Source organism: Ambystoma mexicanum, chromosome 5q (assembly GCF_040938575.1).
Source record: "Ambystoma mexicanum isolate Mex_15411 chromosome 5q, UKY_AmexF1_1, whole genome shotgun sequence".
NCBI lineage: Eukaryota > Metazoa > Chordata > Amphibia > Caudata > Ambystomatidae > Ambystoma > Ambystoma mexicanum.
In genome coordinates, this window is record NC_090933.1 from 567,198,317 (window position 1) to 567,210,501 (window position 12,185).

Here is a 12,185-nt window from a genome sequence, read left to right on the forward strand (position 1 = left end):
CCAGAGGCATGTTATGTGCTAACAACAAACCCTTGAAACATGGGAAGTTGATCCAAAACATTGATGATCTGGTCACCTCGAATGAGATGACCATCTATTGGAAAAAGATCAAGGGTCATTTCAAAGTAGAGGGACCAGACAAAACTGGAAATGACTTAGCTGATCAGCTGGCCAAAACCGGGGCCATCCAAGGGGATCTAATTGAGATTGAGTCCCTGTTGGGGGAAATCCAGGTCACTGCTATCACTAGGTCCCAGACAAATGCTCACAATGATCTTTCAATTGCACAAAGGAGCAAGGAGACCCCTGATGCGGATTTGATTACCGCTCAGAAGGGGGATCCAGTTATTGGTAAGTTTTACCAGCACCTTGAGGACCCTGAGAACTTTCCCCTGACGGATACCGATTACACTGGGAAAGAGGACCTAAGAGTGTTGATGAAATGTCCAAAAAGTTCCGAATCCAAGACGGTTTGCTGGTAAGGAAATCCAAAGCTGGCCACGATCAGTGGGTGGTTCCTACCTCATTCCGAAGCCTGATGTTAAGTCACGCCCATGATGCGGCCACCGCCGGTCATAGGGGGTTTCACACAACATTGGAAATCTTAAGAGAGGTTGCATACTGGCCACACATGAGGCAGGACCTCGACCAATACTTGAAGGGGTGTCTTGTGTGTGCACAATTTCAGCCATCATCCCTCTCACACCGTGCGCCTCTCCAAAAGCGGGGGATGACACTGCCATGGTCAGATTTACAAATCGACTTTGTAGGCCCCGTGATTCGCTCTGCTAGGGGGAATAAGTACATGTTGACTGTGACATGCTTGTTTACCAAGTGGGTGGAATGTCTCCCAGCCCCAAATTGCAAGGCAGAAACAGCAGCTGCCCTGATGATTAACCACATCTTTTCCCGTTTTGGTCTACCTCAAAGGATTGAGTCAGACAGAGGTAGCCACTTCACCAGTGAAGTAATGACAAAGATGTGGGAGATACTGGGGGTCAAAAGGAAGTTGCATATTGCTTATAGACCAGCTTCTTCTGGGGCAGTAGAGAGATATAACCGGACAATTGTGAGCATATTAAAGAAGTTTGTGGCAGATTCTGGGCCAAGTTGGGATATCCGATTACCTCTGGTCCTAATGGCCATCAGATCTACCCCTTCATCTGCAACCAAAATGTCACCATTTGAGTTGATGACTGGGCGCAAGATGGTGCTTCCGCAGCATTTGCTCTACAGGACCCAAGAGCAGACACTGATAAATGCCTCCACTACTCATGAGTATGTGGAGAATTTAAGGAAACACCTCCAACATGCTTTTGCTTACGCTCAGCGGAATCTGGAAAGATCGGCTGATAGCATGAAGACCCACTATGACCTGAAGACTTCCAGGAAGGAATATCAGGTGGGAGACCGGGTCTATCTATACAACTTCCAAAGGAACCAGGCCAAGAAGCGCAAATTTTTGCCTACATGGAAGGGACCCTTTGAGATCATCGACAAGATCTCCCCTGTGGCCTACAAAATCCACATCCCCAAAGGTCCTTTGGCAGCGGGGGAAGCGAGTGGGTCCACATAAACCAGTTGAAATGTTGCCATCCCAGGCACACTCTGCAACAACTGGAGGAATCCTCTGGAATCCTAGCGGGTACTGTCTCAGATTAATTCAGTTCCAACCATAAAACATACCACATCTAGTCTCTAAAATATTGTGATTTGCATGAAACTGTATCTTAGTTATACTGTTTTTTTTTCAAAATAAGAATGTAATGTTTCGTTATGATGAAATGCATATGCTGCCCCACTATCTCAACAGTGGTGGAAAAAAACGTCTATGAATAGGTATTGCCGCTCTTCCTTTGTCGTCCTAGGAGAAAGAAAACCTGGAGACGGGCCAAGGAGGACGATCCGGAGACCGGGAGCAGAGACGCAACGGGCCCGGGGTACCGCCCAATCTTCCCATCAGGACCGGCGAGGAGAACTGATCGATCTGACCGGATGGAGAGGAAGATGCTGAACTGTGCCATCTATTGGAAGAAGATTAGGAAACATCCCAGATCTTGCGGGTCCCACCAGTGAAGGATCAGATGGCCACCGCAAGAAGGGGGGCTTGTGGGATGTATTTACCCATGCATCCGAGCACTAACTCAAAACTGTGCAGTATTGACATGGAAAACATCATGATGGCCAGAGCTTCCCAGAAAATGCACAGGGAAATGCATGAAGAATAGGCTGCCACACATTTTTGCCGATGTTATGGGCACAGAAGGACGCTGCCTAAAACCACCATTGGACTACCCACACAGTAGTCTGAAACCATTGGGAGTGGCAATGCTGATTGCCAAAAGCAAACCCATAACTGTTGGGAATTAATTTTCTTAAATCCCAAAAAGGGGTGCAGTACCAGTACTCACCACTATCCAAAAGCCGGCGTTTTAAAACAACACCAGATTTTAATTTTTTGTAGAAAACTGAATAAATGAACCTAAAACATGCCAAAGAAAGACTTACTAAGAGGTGGATCCAATGTAAAGTTATATTCTGAAGTGACTTGAAGGTTTATAACAAGACTGGCTGAGCTGTGGATTTCAGCAGTTTAAGTAAATTTGGACTGAAAGACACTACAAATCTAAATGTTTAAAAGAAATGAGTGACCTACTTTGAGTGTCACATAGGTTGCAATTGTTTAAATGTCATAGTTTTAAACTTAGAATCAGCATCCTAGCTGCATATGTAAAAAAATGTCTTGACTTAAACTGGGGAACAAAAAGTGACATTTTATCTGAAAACTGGCTTAAAGAGATTCCAATTCTGCCTGGCAACTACCCCCATCAGGAGTGAAACTTGAGTCACAGCTGTGTTCCCAGGCCTATCTGCCTTTTGCTGGCCACACTAAGGATATGCCATCTCTCTGATAATTGAATTAAGGGGAGCCCCCACAGAATACAGGAGCTCTGAACAAAGCCCTGTCCTGACTCAGGCAAATGTTTTATTGGCGGGAGTCGTAAATGGAGCTTCCTCTTGGCAGAAGCTGGGAGGGGCAGGGTCTCTGAGCTTGGCAGAAACTGGAAAGACTGGTTTCTGTACCATGTGACATGAAAAGACACACCTCTATAGCCAGAATATGGTTTTAGAAAAAGATGAATAACTCATAGAGCGGACTTGTGAAAATTTTATAAATGACACCATAATTCTTGTGATTTTTCTGCCCACATTTTAAGAGGTTTTTAGAACCGGTGGCATGTTCAGGGGGGTTTTAGCGGAAAAGAGGATATTACTCAAAATGTGTGCATGTGAAAAATCTGACACTTCATCAACTAATGTCCATACTCCTTGCGCACATGTGTGTAAATTTGGGGTAATGTCCGGGATTGCAAACCAGTTAAAAAGTGCAAAATATCGCTATTTCTGAATGCAAGCCCCCAGGAAGAGCAGAGTTTGAACAGGGTATACCTCCTGTGATATGTGATGGGTGCATGTAATTTCAAACCACTGTGTAGCTATGAAATATGTATTTGGTTCAAATCTAGATTTGTGTGCAAGTTGACAGGAGGAGTGGACTTTCTGCAGGCTGTAAAATGACATCACTCTGACACAACTTAGCTCCCCCAATCAGGGGAGAAATGAAAGCTTGGCCAATGATAAGTGGAGAGGGGCTGGCTAGTGATGCTGCTCACACACACCCATTTTAAAAACACATAAAAGCAGAGAGACAGGACAGATAGGGACCTTCAAATCCATTTGCAGCTGGAAGCTCTGCCGGGAAAATCCATACTTTACCTCCATCAACCTTCAGAGACCCAGACCAGACCAGCAGAGTAGAGCTGACCTGTTAGCAGAACCAGAGAGAGCTGACCCAGATCACTGTGAAGTGCAGAGACCAGAGTCCAGTCTAAAACCTGACCAGATCCGTGGCGAGGCCCATTTCACTCAAGAATATAGTGTGAGTACATAGTAAAACTGTGCAGAACCAATCTCTTAGTTAAAATAATATAATTCAATCCTATTTTAATCTAAGTAGAACTGTCTCCTAACTGTCACCTGTCATTTGCAAAGCTGTCACCTGTGATTTGCTAGTTGCAAGCTGCACTTGTCTTTTTGAACTTTAAAATTTCAAATCTGAAAAACGACCTTTATTTAATCGCTCATATCTCCGTAACCGTTTGTGCTAGAGGCTTGCAGTAACTTTCATCTGGAAGCTGAGATCCTAGGCTTTCATAGCTAGCCCTCGTAGTTCCTCTGTAATCGCGCCAGACGCATTCGCGAATTTTACTGCGATTTGCAAATTTCTTCACGTGTAAAAATCTGCTGCTGCTTGCCTTCCATTTGCCAGAAATTCGTTTAACCTGCTAATTATCCCTGAATCATTGCTAGTGTGAGCCTGGACAAATATTAACTTGATTTCACTCACCCTGAACCTCCTAGAGGGAATTAAAAGCATTTTAACATATTTTCACTCCATTGCCAGCACATATCAAAGCATTTTGCCTGTGTTTTCAACTTCTGTAGTCTAAGTTGCTGGGTGAACTGAATTACATTTGAATTGCATTTCTGAGAATTGTGTGCCTTCCTTCCATTCCCTGCATTGCATAAAAGGGGGGGTGAATTGTACAAGAAAGTGATTACATTGTCTTTGCTGAAATTCTATCAAGTTATTTTCTTTACTGCATTTCATTCCACATTGCATCCATTGGAAACCATAAAAGTATTGTTGCTATCTTATCCATTTCATGTCAACTCCTTAGTGATTATAAAGAAGTGTGCTAGTGCCATATTCTCTGTTGTTAATCTTTATCATATCAGATTAAGTGTGATATTCAATTATTAATTTATTATAAAGTGTGATATATATATATATTGTTTAAATTATCAATTAAACCTTTTAACTTGCAAAACAGAACTACTTCTTGGCTCAGTGGGGTCAGGAGGATTCAAAGAGAGGGGTGTTATATAGGGGTAGTCATCCAGAACGCATGAACTGGACATTAAGATATATCAATAAGGGTTTTCATTCAGTATTCTAGACTAGGCGTTGACTTGGCTGTAGTGCTGAATTGAATCCTCTTACAGTCTATAAACAGAAATTTTGAGAGCTGAAAGATTTGCAAGTGCCACTTCATCATAGAAGATGGGAGAAATCACAGTAAGTTCATTTTACAGTTTATACAGGGTCAGTGGCATTTACTCTGTTCATATTTTTATTTATTTTGTTTTACATTTTTAAAGTGCGTGCAGAGCCCACTATTTTGTTTTACATTTTTAAAGTGCTTACAGAGCCCGCGGGCATCGAGGCGCTGATACAGGAATTGTTTGTTTTTTAGTTGTGTAATTATTTAGTCTTAGTTGCGTATTTACAATGCGCTTAAACACCAAGAGGTTTGTAAGCACGAACCCGGGGATCGAATCTGTGTTGCTTCGTGTCGTCTTTCTTTCAAGGCACGCACGTTGCTGCTGAGCTATGCTACTGGGATGTATTGTATTTCTAGAAGAGGTGTACAAGTACTGTGTAGAAAATATTCATACCTGTAGTCTGTGTTCATGCATGTGGATGTGCTTGAATCTGCAAGTGGAAATCTTGTGAAGTTTTATAGTAGTCGTTGCTGTAGGTTCTTTGCAGTGACAGCCAAAATCATACTGAGAGTTATCAATATTGCATCTAAAGTGCTGATCTGTGATGACAGAGTTAGATGTAGAGTTCTTGGATGTGATTGCTGGATGATTGTGTGACTGCTTAACAGTAGCCAATGAGGAAATGGTGCAGAGAGTGCAGTGGAAAGGGTAGAAGGGCTGCCCTCAGTGTTATGTGCTCCGCGGCTGTTCACAGACAGGACATGCTACATCCAGGGTTTCCGAGCATGAAGTGGGAGTGTATTTTGAGGATTAGCCAATCGGGTGTTGAGGTTCTCCTTCGTATTGATAGAGGCTGTGTGTAGTGAAGATGCCAGAGGTGCAGAAAGTCATGGTGTTGGTGGTTGGAGATATGTTTGTGAATGTTTTGGAGCAGTATGGGAAATCTAGGAATGTGGCTAACCATTTTGACACAAAAGGAGTGGATGTGGTGTGGAGCACTGTGCCTGATTTGAATTTGCAGGCAATTCTAGTAGTTTGCCAGGATGTGGCTAGGTTTCATAGTCTACATGTAGTTGTCCTACACTGTGGTGCTGTGCATTTGGGCTAAGTTAGTGGCCCTACTTTGTTGCAAGATCTGCATAATTTGGTTCAGGCAATCATGTCCTTCCAAATGACAAGGTTATTTTTTTCTGGGTTGTCACCTAAGGCAATATGGGACAATAGTTCTGTTTTTTGTCCTCAGCAAAATGTTGCTAGCTGATTAGTCAACCGAGGCATGTTTGGTTTTATGACTAGATTGGGCATGTTGTTTTCCAACAATGACAACATTGAGTCTTGTAATCTTGATTACTTTAAGGAAGATGGCATTTCTTTATCTTTTATGGGAAATGCCATGCTGTTTTGGAACGTAAGGGTTGCTTTGGAGAAGCTAATATGAACTATTTTGGTGGAAAATAAGAAGAAAAAAAACAGAAAATAAAAGCTGATTCTGAAGTATTTGGAAAAAAAAGGCTTTTTTCAGAGCCAACCTCAAAGGGGAAATGGGGCACACTATTTAAATTTTCAACACGCTCAGATTTTAGATTTGTCCACAGACAGCGCGGTTCTTCGCGGGCAACACATATTACATACGGGGATTTTAGGATTGCAAGGCATGCGTAAGGAGAGAGTTTGTCAGTAGGTCTTTTTCCTGATAGAAGAGCAGATGGCTATGGCTGTGTGTTTCAGAAAGCAGATTGTTTGGATTTTGGGAGATTCGTGGATAAATTGGTTGGAGGTTCATGCAGACCGCTGTGGAGTGGCAGCACATCTTGGATTCTCTCATGTGGAAGTGCATTGGCGTGGAATGAATTGGGTGGATTTTGTACCTCTCTGTGCTTCTTTGGTGACACAGCGTCATCCAGACATTATTATTATTATTCATTGTGGGGGGAACAGTTTAGGACATGTGCCTGGAATCTCTTTGCAATTTTCAACGGAAGAAGGACTTGGGAAAGTCATGGACATGTATCCAAACTCCAGAGTATTATTTTCCCGTATTGCGCAGAGACAAATGTGGCTGCATTCTTTTCAGTTGGTCCACAAATGGAGAAAGCAAGGTGCAATGTTAACAAGGCTGTTTGTGCCTTTTTGAGAGATGTTGGTATATCCTCTTTTCAGAATGAAAACATTGTTTTATAGCACACACATTTTTTGCAGAGATGGAGTACATCTTAGTTATGCCGGTTATCTGATTTTTCTGCAAAATATACAAAATGCATTGCAACCTTTTTTGAAATTAGAGCAATCCATTTTGCAATAGGTGTTGACCATTTGAAGTTTTCGAAACACAAAAAAACCCATCAAAAAGGCTCTTTTCAGAGCCACCACTTCCTCCCAGGGAAAAGTGCATTGGTTGAGACAGGGCAGCACTGCACAGTTTTTAGATGTCTGTGGACTTCTAAAAAATGCACAGGGTCCTGCACTATTTATTTGTCACTTCTGTTTTTAAACTGTGAAGGGCAGCTCTGAAAATGCCTTTTTTGTTGTTTTATATATATATATATATTTTTTTAAACATGACAAACAAGGAAAGGAGGGGAAAGGAGGGTAAGGAAGGGACACCAACCATGGGGATGAGAAAGGGCAGGTAGAGAAAGAAAGATGTAGGGCGGGCCTTATTCCGGTAGGTCGCAGACCTTCTGATGCTCATTGACCGTAGTCTCGAAAGCAGTCCGAAGGTTCTCCCCCCAGCAGAGTACTGCGTCGCAGTACATGCACAATATTGTGACCCTTGAAAGGTAAGGGTCAACAGCATCATGAATGGCCTGTGAGGCAGCTGGAGGGATGCACTGTCCCACAGTAGTGTCTTTTGTGATTACTGGAGTGGAAACGGAGGATGCTGCAGAGGAACTCAACCTACTACATTTATTGCAAGGTACACCTTTCGAATAGCCCCATCGTGGAATGACTTTGTCATCTTTGATGTCCTGGGTGTTAGTCTTAGCAGTGCACGATGGTGGTGCGAGTTATGGTTGCTTAGCTTACCATAACTTGCGAATTTCAGGGGGTTTTCGGTTTTACTTCGAACCTTAACGTTACTGATTTTTATAGGTCTTTAGTAGCGCAACCTAACCATAACGTCCCTTTAACAAAAGTTTTTTTTCACTGAATATATATATATTTAACTTTTTTTGTGGAAATTGCACAGTTTTTTAGCCCCATTTTCCCATTTTTTCTATACCCTTTCCCTTTGGTATTTTCCCTCTCCTTTGTTTAAATTCTGACCTGCATTTCCCTTAATCCTGGTTTTATAATATTGTATATTGTATACTGATTGTCAGTAGCAATGTATGTTTACAGCACTATGCACTTTATTAATTCATCCTCTGTCTGTACTATAACTGAGTTTGCTGACAATAATTGTCCGCATGTGAGGAATAATGATGAGCACTAAGCACTTTAGGAATTGTTGGTTTTATCATGTAATCATTGACGACTAATGTTTACAGCACGATGCACTTTAATGATGACCTCGAGAATGATCGAGAGGTCTGAGTATCATGTTTCCTCTCCTCCCTTACCTCTATGGGATAATCTGTAAAACAAGTTCTCTCATTGAATTAGATACAGCGGAATACTATTTTTATGGCCAATACAAATTGGGAAATCCAGGCTGCTCTTTTGAAAATTAGCTAATAAGGCATATTGATGCCGGCTCTATTACAATGTATTTTCATATTACTTGAGCTATAACATTTTGAAACTGCTGGTTCACTAAAAACTGTCATTGTGTATAACATCGACTATAGTGAGAATGATATGGAACCTATTCCTAAATGGCCACCAGCAGTTCCACAAAGGAGAGTCCATATGGATTGAATTAAGGGGAAAGAGAAACTAATTGGGCTGTGAGAAACCATAGAGTTTAGACTTTCTCTCTTTTTGGTTGTATTTAAAACGCTGTGCAAAATATTCTCTTGTATATGTGATCAAGTAACGGGAGCGTTGCGGAACGCATCGTAGTCCTGTCATGCCTTTAATAAAGCTGCATATGGCGTAACAAATTTCGTGGCGAATGGAGGATTTATTCATTTTGGGAGATTATTATTGACGTCCTGACAGCGTCGAGTGCCGTCCCTGTGTGGAAAAGTGAAACTACTTTTCCTTTTGTTTCAAATATTTTCGCGCCTAGCGACAGGCGCTGGACGAGCACCAGCCAGCCCCACAGAAGCAAATAAGGAGCACTGAGTCGCGCACGGGCTGCCTGCCTTCGCTCCAGACCAGGAACTGAACCAAGGGGGAAAGCGTGTGCTGCTGTTGCCGGGAGGAGCTCGACCGATCGAAAGTGGACCCGGTCTCATCGGAGGATGAACGGAGACACCAACGTTCTGGTGAGTGTACTACTAGGCGGGCTGCACACAGTAATACTCCTATTTTTAACGGTCTGTCAGGCAGATAGTGCTTTTGATTTTCTTTGCACGTATCATCGCTGCCAGGATATAACGTCAATTTCTCCATATTTAATGTATTCTGACCTAGTATGTCTGAATCTTATCCATCCAACACCATCTCCATCCAGTATATTTAGCAGAAGAAAGTCTCTGTAAGGAACATGGCATCGCAACTCGAGAAAGAAAATGCACGCTCTGAAGAGGCACAAAATGTATTCAGTGAAGCTCAGCAAATCAAAACAGCAAGTAAAAACACAATAGAAAACAACACAGTAGATACAAACGAAATCAGTCTACTGAAAGAATTGGAAAAACTACAGAAAAAGGAAGTGAGCAAATGGTGGGAGGAGCATTCTCTCCAGAACTATGTGGATGTCTGAAGGCTCCCACACGGGCTCAGAATCTTAACATTACCTTCCTTTGAGGAACAAGACCCAGAGATGCTCAAAGAATGGGGTGATTCCACCAACATATTCTCGGGACAGTTCTTCAATAGTTTGATTAAATATGCCCGAATTGACAGAGACAAGGTGTTAATAAAAATTGAAGAAATCAATGAGCAATTGTCCGCTATCCAACCTAGCGAGGAAGGTAACAAACTCAGAAAAAGTATGGAAACAACTTTAGAAGTTTATGAGGAAGACATCAAACTACGCAAACAGAGAAAGTTCCTTTGCGACAAAGAAGATTATTTAAGAGGAAGAGTCTACACCTTTACACGCAGATTTGACAATTTGAGGAAAAATATAGCTAATCAAAGGTTTGAAAGTAAAGAGACAACTCCAGTCTCGAGCGAAGCGGCTACAACTTCAGATTCAGAGGCATCTGCAAGCAACAATGAAAATCCCCCTAAAAAAACTAATTTTTTAGAGGAGAGGAGGATGCTCGGTCTAGATGGCAGAAAAAAAAACACCAAAAATATGGGCAAAGGTCGGGGCAAACATCAAGGATCAGGAGGAAGAGGAAAACAAGGAGGGGACAAGGGCACAAGCAGCTCAGAGTCAGAGCAAGGTACAATCACACGCTCTGGGAAGAAGAAAGCACAATAGAGCCTAGCAACTCCGACAGAAGCATCATCAATCTTTCCATGTATGCACTCAACCAGGTTCAAATAAAAGTTCTCCAATATGGATTTAACTTCTGCCCTACAGCAGGATATGATTACATGGAAACCAGAATTGATTTCTTCAAATATATGAGAAAGATCTGTTTGAAGAAATTTTTTATTTTGAATCCACCAAAAATAAAACCTAAATCAAGTCTATCTGGTCGAACAGCAGTAGCAATTGAGGACTTTAAAGCATTAACTGCTCTGGCTGAATTAGAATCCACGGATCTGTCAATAGATACAGCTGCCAACATCACTCCAGAAATGCTGAACATAGAAACTGATTGGCCTATCGAGAGTACCCTAAAAGCTAAATCAAGATTTAACCCTATGTTTCAGCCAGGTGGCAAAGTCAAAGCCTTTCAGGATTTGGTTATTCAAGACCTGAAGAAAGCCAGAACATACAAAAATACCATGAAGGCAAACTTCTCATTCAAAGAAAGAAAAATCTTAAAAGAACTGCAAGAAGTTGACCATGTGATCATAAAAGCTTCAGATAAAGGAAGTAACATTGTAATTCTCGATAGAGAAGACTATGTGAAGGAAGCACAACGCCAACTTGGCGATGAACACTGCTATGAAAAGCTTGAGGAAAATCCATTGGAATCCATAAAAACTAAAGTTGAGTGCTTTCGGCGTAAATGGCAGGAATTGAATATTCTTGATGATGATGACTGGAAATATCTTTTCAATAAAACTCCCATTATCCCCACAATCTACTTCTTACCGAAGATCCACAAAAATCCTATTTGCCCCCCTGGAAGACCCATTGTTACCCTGAACGGTGCCTCATTAGAAAATATGTCAAAGTACGTTCATCAAACATTACTACCTTTAGTTTTAACGCTACCTTCTTACCTACGGGACATGAAAGACTTCCTCAACAAAATTGAAGGAATCACCTGGGAAAGAAACTTTGTTTGTCACACTGGACGTAGTATCACTTTATACTTCTATCCAACACAGTGACGGCAAAAACGCATGCAAATATTTTCTCGACAGTAGATCGTTAAATTATTTGAGTCATGGACAAATGATTGTGGAAATGGTAGATTTATGCTTGAACAACAATGTATTTCTCTTTGACAATGTCTACTATAACCAACTACGTGGAACAGCAATGGGAACAAGTTTTGCACCATCATATGCAAACCACACTATGGGATGGTGGGAAAAATTCATAGTCTGGACTGATGCCAATACCAAGTACACTGACCAAGTTGTCCTCTGGTTACGATATATTGACGATTTGTTTGTCCTATGGAATGGAAAAGTAAAAGATTGGTTAGATTTTGTGGCTATATTGAACGTCAATAATTTAAATATTAAATTTACTGAGACCCATAGCCAAGAATGTTTAATCTTTCTAGATGTCCTGGTAAAAACAGACAAAAAAGAAATCAGCACTGAAATTCACTGCAAACCTACAAGTTCGGACATGCCATTATTTGCAACAAGTAACCATCCGACTCCACTTAAATGGAATATACCATACGGTGAGTTCGTCAGGATTCGACGTAATTGCAGCAAATTGGACTGCTTTGACAGAGAGTGCAAAATCACAGCTCGAAATTTCA